This window comes from Carcharodon carcharias, chromosome 1 (assembly GCF_017639515.1).
Source record: "Carcharodon carcharias isolate sCarCar2 chromosome 1, sCarCar2.pri, whole genome shotgun sequence".
Taxonomy (NCBI): domain Eukaryota; kingdom Metazoa; phylum Chordata; class Chondrichthyes; order Lamniformes; family Lamnidae; genus Carcharodon; species Carcharodon carcharias.
In genome coordinates, this window is record NC_054467.1 from 18552574 (window position 1) to 18570330 (window position 17757).

The 17757-nt window shown below is 46.8% G+C and overlaps 1 long non-coding RNA gene across 1 annotated transcript; it reads left to right on the plus strand.

Annotated features, from left to right (window-relative positions):
* The first annotated feature begins 2559 nt into the window (after window positions 1-2559).
* On the plus strand, window positions 2560-3504 carry LOC121288936. Its single transcript, XR_005945475.1, has 3 exons — window positions 2560-2728; window positions 2830-2948; window positions 3437-3504. It is a non-coding gene; the product is annotated as an uncharacterized LOC121288936 (long non-coding RNA).
* Window positions 3505-17757: the final 14253 nt, after the last annotated feature.

The window sequence follows — 17757 nt, forward strand, 5'->3', positions numbered from 1 at the left end:
GCTTCAGTTGCTTTTAGTTTTTCATATCTTGGGATTTTGTTCTGGGTTCATTGTTTAAAATACCATCTTTCATATCACTGTTGATCACCGTGTTGTATACCACTGCTGATCCCTATGTTGTGTTATGGGCTTGTTTGATGCCTCAATGGTGAGATCTGAGACTTATATGTTTAACATGAACCATTTACTATTAATCTTTAACTATGTACAGATACCAGTTAATTTCGTGCATGGTGCTGCTGTCATGCAGGTAGGCTGCTACTAGAGTCTTCTAGCAGTCTATTACCATGTGACTCTATACATAATACTGTGGATGGTGCTATTCTCCAATCCTACATTAACCCTTGCTCTGGTGAGCACCTTTACATTACAATGGCATGCTGGCACATGCAACATCATACAACAGAGTGGAGAGTTGATTATATTAAAGGCTTGGTAGAACCAATGGGCCCAGGTGTGGAGTTTCAGAAGGGTGAACTAAGGTTGTGAGAGATGATGGATTTTGCAAAGAAAAGTGAATTTACATAATTTGGAGGGACTCTGCATCCGAGAAAGTGCAATAGGAGCGCACGACCCACCATGCAGTGGATCTCAGACAGCTCAACCACATTGACAGGGGAATGCCCGACCACGGATTGGACCAGGGACAAAGGCAGACTCTTTCTTGTTGGTTTTAATGAGCCAACATATGACTCCCATAGAAACAATTTATCAATTCTTTCTGGGTCAATTCCTTTCCACTTTAGGCCTTGAATGAGCTGTACACTTGCTCTCAGGATGAATTCTCAGGATAGCCCAGGAACATCTTGAAACTATGGCCCTGATTTTAATTCCCAACAGCTGGGCCTGGTTCGGGTGGAATCCAGGGGAATTTAGGTAAATGAGCCTCAGTCATTCAATTCAGCCAGGCCTCCATGCTGTCACAACATTCCCCCCAACACACCATTTCCATCCTTACTTTAAAACTGGGGGCGTAGTTTATTCTTTCTAACAATTGGGTGGGGGGGGGGGGTATGGTGGGAAATCTGGCAGATCTGGATTTTGCCTCAGATTATGCCCCCCGCCCAATCCTAGCTTCAAATCTATCTCTGGTTCCACCCCCCCCAACCTCCCTCTTACCCATTAAAATTACATTCACTCCCCTGCCCCCAACTCACTACCACCATGATCTCTACTCACTAGACAGCTGGGATCTATTTCCGTGGCCCCCCAGATAGGCACACACCCCTCTCACCCGCCAGCCGCTTGTTACTCGTGCCACCTTCAGCCTGAGTCGAGCCTGCACAATGAGGCGTGGGAGCTAAAATAGACTGGGACCTCGCCATAGTGAGTTGGGTTGGACCCGCCACTCGCCTACTGGAGACAGGATGACCTCTCACCCCGAGTTAAAATCGGAGCTGTAAAATCCAATTCCAAAGGGAAGGGTTTATTAGGCTTAAACATCGGGAACATCAAGCCAGTTGAAACAGCACGTCCTTGTTCATTGTTATTATTGTGTGACAAGCAGTCAATGATTGTTTCATAGATTATTTGGTAAATAATTGATGCTGCCTCCTGATGAATTGGACATTAAAGTCAGTGACCTTTGCCCTTCCATTGTCTAATATGTAGACTGACCTTCCATTCTTTAGGCCTGCTCTGCTGCTATTTCCCCAGTTAATGAAATTATCTGTCGCACCGACTCTGAGTAATACGCAATATGTATATTTTCTCGTATCAATCCGGCTGTTGCTGAGTGAATTGGGCCTTTGGCTCATTGCTTGTGGCAGGTTGTCTCTCAGGCACCATGAGAAAAATATACAAACTCATATGCCTATGTTGCAAATCAATTCTGTGGTAAAGTGGAAATTACCCCTGTACCAATAAGCAGTGGAGCTATGAAAAATCCCCTCAATACAGCCCGCACATAAAAGAGAAGCTATCAATCATGAGAGAGGGCTTCTGGTCCTGGTCTGCTGCTCTCCACAGCAGCAGATGAGATTGGACAGGGCTGGGATATGTGAGGTTGCCTCCTTTGTAAATGCAAACACGTAACCCAGTTAAAGCATGTGCACTTGTAAAGTTTACTGTCACACCAACTAATTAATCACTTTGCAAACTGCAATTAATCATACATTAATGGGAAGATCCCTTTGGTTTGTTAAATACAGCTTCTTTGGTCCCCGCTCTCCTTGGAGCCAAAAGCGAGCCGAAAACATGCAGGACTCAATTAATCTTGGATCATCGCGGAGCGTTCGAAATCTGTCTTCCAAGTGAAAGAAGCCAATAGCCGCAACATTTCAAACTAGCGACACATCGCTTTTGCAAATTCGCAAGCAGTTAATCGTGGCTGAGAAAGGGGGAAGGGGGAGGGGAGAGGAATAAAAAAAAGTTTTTTTTTAAAAGCACTTGTCATCCTGTAATGGTTCCTGCACTGGAACGGAAAAGCGTCTGCCTTCAGAACAAATGTGTGTACAAAAAAATTAATTCAGACTCAGGGAATATTCCAGCCCGGCGGCTCACAGCTGGTATCTGTGCTTGCGACTTGTTTTCATTAACTCGGCCATTAACAGTCCAAATCCACAGTGTGATTGAAATGTCCTGTGAAATTGCAGTGTATCAGCCAATTCTGAAACCCGACACCTTCAGGAAGTGTTCTGCGATATTGTTTCTGATTGTGTGGAATAAAATATGGTCTCGATTTGACAAGGAGAGATTAAACTGTGACAATCCTCTGCCACTCCACCTGGTAGGATGCAAACAAACAAGCGTCAGGCGTGCAGAAGTTGTTATGGAAGAATGCATGAGAATGACCTTTACTAACCTGTTGAATTATATTTCCTCCAACAGTGCCTTTGATTTGGAAACATCCATCTCTTTCATGATGATTCCTGTATGAAACATTGAGATGAGTTCATCGGCCCACAGTAGAAATCAGCAGAAGCACTCGACTCCTGTTTAGATATAAGGTATTTAACAAGAGTTGTGGATTTAAAGCTGTACTGTGCTGTCTTTGCAGAACAATTCAATAAAGTCGTCTCTGTGTTTGCTAGAGTCCAGGTCTGGGGTCCATAAATATAAGGTAGTCACCAATAAATCCCAAAGGAGAATTCAGGAGAAATGTCTTTACTCAGAGTCTGGTTAGAATATGGAACTCTCTACCACATGGAATAGTTGAGGCAATTATAATATATGCCTTTAATAGAAAACTAGAAGATAGCGAATGGAACAGAAGATATGTTGATAGGTGAAATGAAGAAGAGTAAGTGGAAACATATGTGGGCATAAACATCAGCAGAGGCCAGTTGGGCTGAATGGCCTGTTTTCTGCTGTTAATTCTATGTAAAATATTATGGTCTGTCATATTTGCGACCCACAGCCAGAGCTGCTATAATTTGAATATTTGTTTTCTGGTTTCTGTGAGAATTTATTTAATCTTTTTCTTTTCTTCCCAAAGGCATGTCCCACCACCTCGTGAATCTTTTAGCAACTTGGAAAGCAGAGAAAGGATGTAAAATCTTTCCAACCTCTCAGCACTAGTTTTGTTCCATTGCATAAGTGGGGAGCAAGGACCATGGATTGCCACATTATTCACGTTACTCTTTTCTGATATTTGAAAGAGAGGGCCACGATAAAGTAACCATCTTACTCTCTGCGCTACATGTAATTACACTCTTTACTGGATAAAATGAAAAGATTCCGTAAGTTGAAATGCTATAATGATTGCCATGATCAAAGATGATTGTAAAAGTTGTACTCACTCATTCAAATTAACTCAGTCAAGTTCACTGGAAAATAATTAAGAGTTTTGGCTGCACTTGACTGTGAAATCTTCATTTACAGTATCTGATTCAAGGCATAAATATTTCATTCAGACCTGCTAGACATTTTGTCTCATGATACACCGATTTGTTTTTGTAAAAATGTTTAAACTGAAGTTTAAGGATGAATTTGAACTTCCAAAACCTGCTGGGGTGGGATTGGGTCAGATGTTGAATTTTGAAAAGTCTCAAACTCTTCTCCAACCCATGGAGATGGGACAAGGGGCGTGCGTGAAGCTAACCCGCTCCCCAAGAGGTGGGATGGTAATTTAAATATTTTAATGAGGCTGGCTGACTCTAATTTAATCTGCTTTAAGAGGTTTAACAGTAGCAGGCTGGGTTTCCAGGCCTCAGCAAACCTACCAGCTGAAGGGAGACGAGGAAAGCCAGAATGCTTTCTCCCGGCTTTCCAACCTACACCACCACCCCCACAAACCCCCCCATCTTACAAAGATCCCCAGGGTCAACCACTGGACCTTCCCCAGTGCTCCCATGAACAGCTACAGGCTCCCTCCCTGCTCTGGAACCCTACACTGTTAAACAGGCTGACTTCCAGGTGGGAAAACTGTCAAGGAGAAAAGCCATACGGTGTTAGAACACTCCCCATGCCCTCAGCCTGTGCAACCCGTCCCTGTCAATATTAAAGTCGGCATGAAGCAATTTCCATTTTGCACTGACTCTGAACTTGCTGTGAATCTGGAGTAAAGTTACAATGTGATTCTGGGGCTGAACGGAATGGGATTCCCTAGGGAGGGTGCTCTGTTTTACCTGTTAACTTGATCTGTTCCCACATGGTTATCCATCTACCCATGCCAATCCGTGCACATATGTAGCTCTGCGTGAGCAGGGTTTTTAAGGCTCCAGTCAGAGAGCCAAGCAGAAACCCAAACTGCATCAATTGGCCTTATGCTGCAATAAACACACACGGTTCCTGAGGGCTTCTTTTTGTCAATGTTGTTCTTGCCCAAAAAAACAATGGCACATCCTAGGGTCCTAGAAACACAGGTTGTCTAGCACTTCTGCCAGTGGCCATAGTTCATGGCTGAATCAAGGCAGTGAGTCGCACTCAAGCCAATGGCCAGGTGAATCCTTCAAAGACAGGCCCTTAGCTTTATATTTTCCTCCCTGTTTTGGCTTTCTTCCTGTTTGCCAGAGGGTCGCCCAGGACTCGCTCACAGGCCTCTGCTGATCTCCTCAGCTATAAGAATATAGAAAACAGTAACCTCAAGTGACCTACAGAGGTCGTGTGCCCTTCCCCCTGAGAGGGTGTAGTTGGTCCCCGCTCAGTGTCTTCCCTAGGTTGTAAGGTCAAAATAAGGGAAAGAACTCAGAACACAGTCTAAGGTTTGCTCACCATAATACGCTGTGTAAAACCCTTTGGGCGATATGTGCCAGAGGAAGTTTGACATGAAATGTATGTTGTAAATATAACCTGTAATTGTAAGTGTAGTGAGCGCCACGTGCTGTAATTGGAAGAAATTGAACTATATTGCACTTTATTTAATGTCAAATTGGGACTGTTGTGTACTTTCACAAATTTTATGACTAAAGTATACATTTTGAAAAGAAATGAACTGTTGGTATAATTCCACCCTATTGAACACGTCAAGCCTTTTTACAGAACAGCCCGAATCTCTTGTGTAAAATATCACTATTCTATACTTCTACTCTCAAGTGGAGTTATTACATTTTTATTGCAATGCTGTTGATATGTGACAAAATAATACTTCTCGAGGGATAACTTTTTTTTAGAATATGCTTGCAAACAAATCTGAAACAGCAGCTAAGCAGTAACTCAACTCAAATGCTGGTGCCACCTTAAATCAAGTAAAACAAAACAAGCAGCTATGTATTTATAGGCAATAAGCTGAAAACATAAAGGTCACTGGGAAGAGGAGACAGGGGACGAACAGTGTTGGACACACCCTTTGGGTCTTGTATTAATAGTTATATGGTTTAATGCTTTTTTATAGAGGGGCTGCGAAACTGAAACAACTAATAAAGATTAAAATGGCCATGTGATATGAGGAGACAGCTGAGTCATCACTGCCCAAATTCACTACAGTGTCCCTTCTGCAGTCTTACTATCATTTGAAGAAGTAACCATCTAGAGAATTGGTTTAACAAAATTTTCTCTTTTCGGTTACCAGGTTCGCTTTGTCCGCCGAATGCTAGCTGCCTCCTTGATATTAACACATTAGTTCGTGCTTGGAACAATATAGGCAGAGAGACTGATTAACTGAACAAGCACTGGTAGTTTATTGGAACTAAGAACAGAGCGCTAACACCATGTGTGCTTCTTCAATCACCTCCAGCCCTAGACTTACAGTTACCCAAGAAGTCCACACTGTGTAGTGATTGGTTGATACAGTCACATGTTCAACTAACTGCATTCTCTTAATGGTACATAGTACTTCACTTTACCACACAAATATAATGAAGTAAAATTAAAAGAGAGAGAATGAGACATCCCCTCCCACAAATGTCCCATTATCCTCTTACTTGTGCCTCTCTTGAGGTTCTTTCTGGACTAGTTCCTGATGACCCTAAGTAACTAATGAGGGGGAAACAGTCAGCGATAAAAATGCTGTGATGAATTAAAAAATTTTTTTAGTTACACTTTTGATACTAAGATCAGAGACTTGCCTAATGCTGTACTTTACTGAAGAACATGCAAAATTCCTATCTTAAAGAAAGAAAACAGGATTTGAATATTGCTGGAAAGAGGGGCACATTGCTAAAGTTTTTGTCTTCCACTCATTTGGACGAACACAAGAAAGCCAAATTTCAAATGATCGCAACAATTTATACCAAGGAGAAAAGGATGTTGATTGGTGGCAAGTTGCCTCTGACTGGCCAAGACATTTTTATGGAGAAAGCAATTACCTGGAGTCTGGGGAGCCTATAGCTCCTGTTGGTTTCATGTTGGTGGCAAAATGTCTCTCTTTTCCGCAATATTCAAGAAAAATCAGGAGCCTGGATCCTTTCCTCCACAATTAATCAGCTGCTAAAAATAGAAAGGGCGGAATTTTCCCAGAATTGCACTAAATGCGGTAGCGGGTAAAATGGAGTTCTACCCGCTGACAAAAATGGCGGGTTTTCACCCTGTACCCTCTCGAGCCCGCCTCATTATTTATGCATTCCCGGGAAACATGCTGTTTCCCACGCTCCCATTCGCCCACTCGCCACCTGCTGTTGCATCAGGCCGGCCACCATCTTTAAAAGACAGCTGCCAGCAAAACACTCATCACCACCAGCTCACTATTGCTGTCCAGGAGACATGGCCAGCAAAGGCAAAAAGACTGCAGTGCCCACACCCACCACCGCCCCCCCCCCCACCCCCCACACTCACCCCCGCTTCAATGATGGGTCCCTCAAGCGACTGCTGGATGCCTTGGAGGCCCAAGGGGATTTGATCTACCCCCACTCTACCCGCATGATGGGTAGCAATGTCACCAACCCAGCTTGGGAGGCAGTGGCAGTGGTGGTCAGTGCAAATGCCCTGCAGAGGAGGACAGCCACCCAGTGCCACAAAAGGATGAATGATCTCTTCCATTCCGCCAGGGTAAGTCACTCTTTTCATCACTCCCAACTCACACACTCACAAACCCATTACACATCCACAGGGCCCTCACTCACTGCCAGTCCAAGGGACACCACCATTCACTCTGTCACACACACAATCATTGTCCTCATCCCGTCCATGGGACCACTCACCACCCACACAGGCCAGGCATACTTATCATCTGGCCTGGTACGCATCCTGATACACTCTCCCCATCTCTATCCATGCAGGACAAACTGGCTCACAAGAGGAGGGAAAGATCGCAGACAGGTGGAGGGATGCCGGAGATCAAAGTTCTGACAGGATTCGAAAACAGCCATGCAGCTGGCTGGCGCTGACCGGGACTGGCCCTGTGCTGATAACGAGGTTGGCGCTGCTCTACCAAGTGAGGGTCCAGCAAGGCAACATCCATCAGACAATCATGCTGTGAGTGATGTGTCCTCTTTCACAGGCCACTGCCAGGCACTAATCATCTCTCCTTGCTTTCGCAGGCACAGCTGCCAAACAGCCAACAGGGTCCATGACCCAGGGCCTCCAATCAAGCCCCGAAGAAACCTCTGAAGAGGAATCTGGAGGCACCCTCCCTGAAGTCCCATCACAGCGCTCACCCACACCCTCCACCAGCGCAGAGAGACATACCTCAGAGGGACCTAGCTTTAGAGCAGCCTTGGGATCACAATCTGATCCACAGCAGGCGGAGGCAGGGACTTCCCAGGTCCCCGGCACCCGGAGGGCTGCTGGAGGCCAGAACGTTGCTAAGTCTGAGTCAGATGAGGAGCCTCTGGACTCGGTCAAGTCACAGTTGCTGCAGCTGCAAAAACAACAGGAATGGATGTCGGCTGCACTCCTCAGATTGCAAGGCACGATGGAGGAGGCCGTCCGTCTTCAGGCTGAGGTGATAGCGCCGGCATGGCAATGCACTGAGGTCAACACTGGCAGGATGGTGGCCACCATGGAGATCTTGTTCCAGGATATCACTCCTGCACTGCTGCGCAGGCTTAACTCCATCGCTGATGCCATAGTTGACCTCCAACGGTGTCTGCGAGAGAGGTGCTGGGCAACTCGATCTCACTCCAGCTACCCTTTCCGGTCACGGAGTCAGCCAGGGGCCCTCGAGCACCCATAGGGAGGAGGATCAGCAGGTGCACACTCCGGGGCCATCCACCCAGGTGACTCTGGGAGTGACCGGCCCATCCAAATCCTATCTTCTTGTGACCTCCGCAGATCCAGCTCCACAGGCCGAGGAGGGGGCCACTGCCACACAGCAGGACCCGGAAAGCAGGCCGGGGTCCACCAAGTCTCAGCCCTCCAGAGGACGCCTGCCAAAGTCATCACAGACAGAGCGTCACAGTCAGCAAGCTGCACCCAACTCTGCTGTGGATGTCCGGGGAGCACCAAGAGGTAGCGGCAGGATTAGGAAAGTTAGGTAAAAGTAGTTGCACAGCCTGGGCATGGGTGTTGATCACTTGTACATACAGTTCACTATTGTCAATAAACTCCCAAGAATGTCTCCCTGCCTGTGGCTCCTTGTTCTGATGAGCAGTGTTTGTGTCACTCAGATGTGAAACCTTTCTGCACAAGATAAAGGCAGGTGTCTCAGTCCAGGGCCTCTTCCTTGTGCTCCATGCAGCCTTCAGACCACAGTGATGGTCCGGCCTCACACTCACTGGAAACATTACTGATGTCTGCACCTCGGCAGTGCTGGTCGTTGCTGCCAGAATGTAGGAGCAGGCGCCACAGAGTTCTCTCGTTCTCCCAGTGTGCTCTCAGCACCTTTAAGGTGGGGCTGGCCCCCATCACTTCAGCATCTGTGACCAGTGATGCTGTTCACCAGCTCCTGAAGGGTTGAGGTGCTGAAGGCGGACACAGCATCAGATGCGTCTAAAGTTCCAAGGCTGCATCTCTGAGATGGCCCCGATCATGGAGCGCAAGCCTTCAGCCAGACAGGAGTCAGACATTCTCAGAGGCTATGTGAAGATCAATGGAGAGTCCTCACTGCATGTTGTCATCATCGTCCTGTGATCGAGTGACTATTAGGGCTTCCGCTGCATCTCCATAACAGGAGCATTCTCACAAAGTGTATTAACGCTGCCATAAGCCAGACTGCAGTCAAACATTCACAACTGCTATGTGAGGATCTTTGGGGACACCTCACTGCACATCATCATCATCATCCTCCACAAACCTGGCAGCCATGAGGGCCTCCCAAAAGCGCCTGCCTCGTCTGGCCAATGCAAGAGCCTCATCCCCATTGTCAGCACCACCAAGGACTCCCTCACCCTCATCCCCATCAACGTCCTCCTCGTCGGAGGAAACATGCAGCTCCTCTATCTCCTCCTCAGCCAGCTCCTCTCCCCATTGCAGCATCAGGTTGTAAAGGGCATAGCAGATGACGATGATGCTTGACACCCTCTGCGGACTGTATTGCAGGGCACCGGAACTGCATCTTCAGCACCCAGATGGTCTGCTCAACCAAGTTGCGAGCTGCTGCATGAGCCTCTTTATAGCATCGCTCTGCTGCAGTCTGACGCTGCCGCACGGGTGTCATCAGCCACGGCCTCTGTGGGTAGCTCTTGTCCCCGAGGGGCCATTCCTGCAGCCTCTGTGGATCCTGGAAGACTCCAAGGATCTGCGAGTGACTCAGGATGTAGGCATTGTGCACACTTCCTGGAAAATGTGCGCATACCTGCAGGATGTGTTTTTGGCAGTGGCGCACCAGCTCAGTGAGTGGAAGCCCTTGCGGTTGACGAAGTCCCCCAAGTGTAGCGATGGAGACCTGAGCACCACATGGGTGCAGTCAATCGCACTCTGCACCTGTGGGAATCCCGAGATCAGGGCGAATCCAATGGCCCTTGCATTCTGGCTGTCCCGGTCCCAGATGAAATGCACAAAGTTGTGTGCCATGGAGAAGATGGCATCCATAATCTCATGGCTGCATTTGTGGGTGGTGGATTGTGAAATCCCAAAGAGGTCACCTGAGGAGCCCTGAAAGGAGCCTCTAGCATAGAAATTGAGCTCCGCAGTTACTTTCACAGCCATTGGCAGTGGATGCCCTCCATGTCCTCTTGGTGCCAAGTCCTGCAGTAAGTGGCAGATGTGAGCCACCAGGTCCCTAGACATGTGCAGTCATTGACGACACTGGCTCTCAGTCATCTGCAGGAATGATAGGCGGGCATCTATAGACCCTGGGGTCTATATGGTGCGGTAAGGTATGGAGCACTTGGTGACCTTTTTGTGCCTGGCCCCCATCATTTCACTGTGGCTGCGCCTGATCTGTCTTAGTTGCAGGAGCATGGTCAGTTTATACAGGTGTCCCCAGTGCGTGGCCACTCCCCTCCCTTACCCTGCCCCCCCCCGCCACCTCGATTGCCTGATGCAGCGCCAGGGCAGCACTTGACCCCACGGCCCCTCAGCAGTCGCCTCCGAGGCTGGCCAGCACTTGCCCCTGGGACACCATCCCCCCGCTCAGCAGTCGCTTCCGAGGCCGGGCCCCCCCCCCGAGGCCTGTGAACAATGGGCGAGCTGTGGAGAACGCTGCTGCTCACTCAGCTCAGTTCCCCCAAAGTGAAGGCCGCCAACTGCACCTCGCCTGTGTGCAGTTGCCAAACACGGCAGCGGGAAAGCACACTGGACGGACAGGGCGGGGCTCCAAGAGCTGCTGGGATGACCTTTTAATTACATGCTAATGTATTACCATTAGCTCCCCGCTGACCAATGGCGGGAAAACGCTGCGCACCATTGGTGGGCTGAGCAGACAATCGCCACTTGCCTTCACGCCGTCGTGAAGCAGACTGTGCCATATTTTTCACACGTACCACCTATCATGCCCGCCACCTGTGCTTGGAAGATTCCGTCCAAAATCCTACTCTCCGTAATTGTACATTTTGAATTTTGTGAGTGGATTGTGAGTTGGGGTTGGGGTGGAAATGGAGACTGTTCTGGTTTGGAATTCCCATGAGATTTAGTTATATCGGGGTCAGAATCCCGGGTGCTATCCTGCTGGGATTGATTCTACAGTCCTGGCTCAGCTACAATGTCAATGCACTCCCCCCCCCCCCCCCACCCCCCCCCCACCACCTCGTGGCCATGGGGCTACCTGGCAATAGAGCCAGCCTTGGTAAAGCTGCACTACCCGCTGGTGTCGCGTGACTGCAAAATCAGGTATTTCCTGGCTATTTGTGAGGGAGAGAGTTACATGGAATCGCAAACAGAATTAGGCCACTCAGCCCCACCAGCCTGCGTGGCTGTGTATGCTCCATACAAGCAAGATTCTACTCCCTTGTGGTCTGCCCTGCTCTTCTTTAACAGCCTACCTTAAATGTTGACACCCTCTGCTTCAGTTGCTAAGTGCTATGTACAGCTTCACAACCATCCGTGCAAAAAAAAAGTTTCCCCTGCCTTCTCTTACATTTATTCTTATATCTACATTCCCACACTCTAGACCGTCCACCCACAAGAAACAGACAGTACCTTGCACTCAACACTTCTTCATTATAAAGCCCTTTAGAAAGTTGTGTCATCACCTCTGGAAAAACTGGCCCAATTACTTAAGTTCCACAGCCCACCCCATCAGCAAAGGGATGGAAGGGGTCATCAACAGTGCAATTAAGCAGCACTTGCTTAGCAATAACCTGCTCACTGGCACCCAGTTTGGGATCCGCCAGGGCCAATTGGCTCCTGGCCTTGGTTCAAACATGGACAAAAGAGTTGAACTCCAAAGGTGAGGTGAGAGTGACTACCCATTGACATCAAGGCAGCATTTGATTGAGTGTGGCATCAAGTAGCCCTAGCAAAACTGGAATCAATGGGAATCAGGGGGAAAACTCTCCACTGGTTGGGGTCATACCTAGTACAAAGGAAGACGATTATGGTTGTTGGAGGTCTATCATCTCAGTTCGAGGACATCACTGCAGGAGTTCCTCAGGGTAGTGCCCTAGGCCCAGCCATCTTCAGCTGCTTCATCAATGGCCTTTCTTCCATCATAAGGTCAGAAGTAGGGATGTTTGCTGATGATTGCACAATGTTCTGCAGTATTCATGACCCCTCAGACACTGAAGCAGTCCATATCCAAATGCAGCAAAACCTGGACAATATTTAGGCTTGGACTGACAAGTGGCAAGTAACATTCGTGCACACAAGTACCAGGCAATGATCATTTCCAACAGGAGAGAACCCAAACATCTGCCCTTGACATTCAATGGCTTTAACATTGCTGAATCCTCACTATCAACACTCTGGGGATTACCATTGACCAGAAAATGAACTGGACTAGCCATATAAATACCATGGCTACAATAGCAGGTCAGAGGTTAGGAACCCTACGATGAGTAACTCACCTCCTGACTACCCAAAGTCTGTCCGCCATCTACATCAGACAAGTCAGGAGTGTGATGGAATACTCTCCACTTGTCTGGATGTGTGCAGCTCCCACAACACTCAAGAAACTCGACACCATCCAGCACAAAGCAACCCGCTTGATTGGCACCCCATTCCCAAACATTCATTCCCTCTACCACCGGCACATAATGGCATCAACGTGTACCATCTACAAGATGCACTGCAGGAACTCAGCAAGCCTCCTTAGACGGCACCTTCCAAACCCATGACCGCTACCATCTAGAAGGACAGGGACAGCAGACAGATGTGAAAACCACCATCTGGAAGTTCCCTTCCAAGCCACTTACCATGACTTGGAAATATATCACTGTTCCCTCAATGTCGCTGGGTCAAAATCCTGGAACTCCCTCTGTAACAGCACTGTGGATGTACCTACATCGCATGAACTGCAGAGGTTCAAGAAGGCAGCTCACCACCACCTTCTGAAGGGCAACTAGGGATGGACAATAAATGCTGGCCTAGCCAGAGATGCGCACATCCCATGGACGAATAAAAATAAAAATCCTCTTTAGGCCTCCATTTTGAAGAGCTCAACTTGACGGAGACATTTCCTAAGAGGGTGAAGCTGCCTCCTTGGCTTGATCCCTCTGATCATCATTTGCATTAATAGACCATGCACCTATTATTGGGGAGAGTTGATTCATCCATGACCTCATCTCTCCCTATGTAATCTCCTTCAGCCCTTCAGCACCCTGAGGACCCCATTGTCCTCCAATTTGGGTGACTTGTGCACCCCTGACTCCCTATACTTCACTAAAATAAAAGCAAAATACTGTGGATGCTGGAAATCTGAAATAAAAACCAAAAGTGCTTGAAAAACTCAGCAAGGTCTGCCATCATCTGTGGAGAGAGAAACAGGGTTACCATTTCGAGTCCAATGTGACTGCTCTTTGGAACAGAATTTTTCCAAGACTTTCTGCTTTTATTCTATTGCTTCACCATTGGTGGCTGTGCCTTTAGCTGTCCAGGCCCTTTGCTCTGGAACTCCTTCCACTTCACCACTCCCCTCTCTCTCCTCCTTCAAGATGCTCTTTAAAACCTCTCTTTGGACAAGATTTTATGTCCTAATTGCACAATGTCAATTTTTCTCTGATTATGCTCGAGCGCCTTAGAATGCTTCAAGGTGCAAGTAGTTGTTTTCTGCTGATTGTTGTCTGTTTTTGTGAAGCTTTCCACAGGGCTTGCATAGGGACCAACGCTGTTTGTTTTTATTATTGATCTCGCTGAAGGTTTAAATGGGCCCATTCTTAAATTCACCGGTGCTGCAAAAATGAACATGGATTAGCAATTCAGAAACAAACCAATCTGCGGGTGGTCGATTTAGATACGTTGAGTGAATGAGGCTATCTAAATTACCCATCACATTATGGACAAGTGCAGTGCCAGTCAGTTGGGTTAGGAAAGTCTTGGCATACTTGTGCTATGTGCAGGTACCCATTAAAGGTAACAGGTCAACAAAGAGCCTTGGTAAAGATGCACAAGAAGTATAAAATTGGTATAATGCAAAAAGAGCTTTAGGTCGCATTGCTAGGTTCACTGAATATAAATCAGGAGCACTACGCTGTACATTATACTGTGGGGTACATGAGGGAGTTCTGTGACAGGACTAGTACCTCTGAACCTCTTTGGCCTTGAATGTGGGTAAGGCTCATTGGCATCCCACAGTGTCCTCAGCTCTCACTTATGCCTCCAAGCAGCTGGTAATGCACATTAGTGGATGTGTCCTGGTACCTTGCCTCAGCTGATGGGTTACACTAGGTGAGGGTCTCATCAACTTTGTCTGTTGTAGAGAGTCACCCTCTAAGTAGGTTAAGTCCGGAATGACTGAAGAGGCAGATGATCCTAGCAAGAGGACAATGGCTCTGAAGGTGGATACCAGCATGAGATGCAACACATCCAGGGCACTCTCCTGACAAAGTGGGCTTGTGGTCAGTCACCTCGGAAAAGATTGGGACCTCCTCGAGCATCATGCCAGAATTAGCAATAAAATCTAGTCGCCAGTAACTGGCACAACATTGTATCCAACCCCTGGCAAGAAGAAGGGACCTGAAGAATACTGTATCTAAGTGACATGAGGACTTGGCTCATCCTTACTTGGAATTTTGGGGAGGGTCAGGGGGGTGGGGGGGAGGGGGGGGGGGGGGGGTGGGTGGTGGGGGTGGGGGTGGGGGCGGGTGCGGTGGAGGGCTGGGGTTGCAATTTTAACCTCGGGCAATGTTGTAAGATAGGTGATATTAAATTAACCAGGTATTATACACCACCAGATAGATTGGATGGCCCGGTGGAGGGACGGGGGTGGAAGAGGGGGTGGGGCACATGCATATAAAATTCATAGCCAAAAAATTAACTCAATGCTGGAATATTGCTTTTTACAGAGTTATCAGTTACAGGAGCTAACTGCTGTGTGGTGGGTATGATGTTGTTGCTATTTTTCAAAAGGTAACTTGACAAGTCCTGAGTGACAAGGGCATTAAAAATAATAAAGAACTTCCATTTATATAGCACCTTTCACGACCACAGGAATGTCCCAAAGCACTGTCCAGCCAATTAGTACTTTTGGCATGTAGGCACTGATGTAATTTTCACACAACAATGACCTACAAACAATAATCTGATAATGACCATATTATCTGTTCTTTTTTTAGTAATGCTAGTTGAGTGATAAATATTGATCAGGACAGCAAGGATAACTTATTTCCTTGCTCATTTTCAAAGTAGTGCCATGGGTTATTATGCATCCACCTGAAAGGACAGATGGGGCTTGATTTGACAGCTCACTCAAAGGATGGCACCATGCAGCATGACACTTACCCAACACTGCACTGCAGCATCATGCAAGATTTTGTGTTCAAGTCCCTGAAGTGGAGCTTGAGCCCATGACTTTCTATCTCATAGGTGAGTGAGCTACCAACTGAGCTATGGCTGCAGTTTTGGATAATCACCAGCTACTTCGGTGATCAGTCAGGGTCTCCTGTGGCTTTGTTGAGTGCCTCATGATCAGAAAGCAAATTCTCAGATTTTCTTTGATGTCGTGAACTTGAAACAAATCGGGAGCCATTTCTTGCCCTTCATTGTTTTACATTGCTTGGATCTCCTGTGGCACTTTGGCAAGCTGAATTGTGTGCTGTTTAAAAAGGGCTGGAGACTTTTCACCATGAAAATCACAATGAATTCTGCTAAATTGAAGCCAAGGCAGGATAAATAAACACAATTTTAGACCACTCAGGGTCTTTATTTGCTCTTTAGTCAGGAATCTCTGCTGATTGTAAATTGCTTGACAGTTTTGATTCTAAGTCAGGAGCACCCAGCATTCATTAAAAAGTTAACATCCATTTTGTTAAAAGATTGGCTTGCATCCATAACAAAGTGTGACACTCGGACTGTGACATCAGGACTGTGATGTCTGGTCCACGCTGACATACCAGCTTTATCATTTTGCCAGTGAATCTCCAATGGCAAGTTAGGGAGTGCAGTATTTTAAAAGAACAGGAACATTAATTCATGCAAAATAGGATGTAAATGCATGTTCCTTTTAAGCTGGAAGGGATCTCTTTAAAAGAATGCTTCAGTGCTAAGTCAAATTTCAGGTGAGAAATTTAGACTTGTCTAATTGATAACTTAATTAATCATCTGGAGACAGTGTGGAATAAAGATATTCTTGGAATGAAGGAGCTTTTTTTAATATTCATTCCTGGGATGTGGGCATCACTGGCCAGGCCAACATTTATTACCCATCCCTATTTGCCCTAGTTCAGAGGGCATTTAAGAGTCAACCACATTGCTGTGGGTCTGGAGTCACATGTAGGCCAGACCAGGTAAGGTCGGCAGATTTCCTTCCCTAAAAGGCACTAGTGAACCGGGTGGATTTTTAATACAATCGACAATGGTCATCATTAGGTTTTTAATTCCCGATTTTTATTGGATTCAAATTCTACCGGGTCCCCAGAGCATTACCCTGGGTCTCTGGATTACTGGTTCAGCGGCAGTACCACTACGCCGTCGCCTCCCCGATAAAACGCTTTGCATCAATATAAATCATTGTTTAAAAAGTTTTCACTATCCTGCATTTCGCTTGCTTGGACGTCATCAATTGGTTTTGTTTTGTGTATGTGGTCTACGACAGTTATTGAAAAGGTAGAAGTCCTGTTGGTTGTCTACCTCATCAGAAGAATGACCCAGTCAAGTGTGATGGAATAAATTTGACAGGAAGGTTAAATGGTATGAGAATAAATTCCCTTATGACTGAGGGTGGTTCAGAAGCATACTGTTCCACAGAAGTGTTGCAGGAAATGTTGATGTTTTCACTTGTGACCAAGACTAGAACTAAGAGCCATAAATATAAGATAGTCACTCATAAATTTATTTATTCATTTATTTCGAGAGGACTAGAATATAAAAGCAGAGATGTGCTGCTGAGGCTTTATAAGGCTCTGGTCAGACCACATTTAGAATATTGTGAGCAATTTTGGGCCCCGTATCTCAGGAAGGATGTGCTGGCCCTGGAGAGGGTTTAGAGGAGGTTCACGAGAATGGTCCCAGGAATGAAAGGCTTAACATATGAGGAACGTTTGAGGACCCTGGGTCTATACTTGATGGAGCTTAGAAGGATGAGGGGGGATCTGATTGAAACTTGCAGAATACTAAAAGGCCTGGATAGAGTGGACGTGGGGAAGATGTTTCCATTAGTAGGAGAGACTAGGACCCGAGAGCACAGCCTCAGAGTAAAGGGAAGACCTTTTAGAACAGAGATTAGAACAGAACTTCTTTAGCCAGAGAGTGGTGAATCTATGGAATTCATTGCCACAGAAGGCTGTGGAGGCCAGGTCATTGAGTGTATTTAAGACCGAGATAGATAGGTTCTTGAATGGTAAGGGGATCAAAGGTTACGGGGAGAAGGTGGGAGAATGGGGTTGAGAAACTTATCAGCCATGATTGAATGGCGGAGCAGACTCGATGGGCTGAACGGCCTAATTTCTGCTCCTATGTCTTATGGTC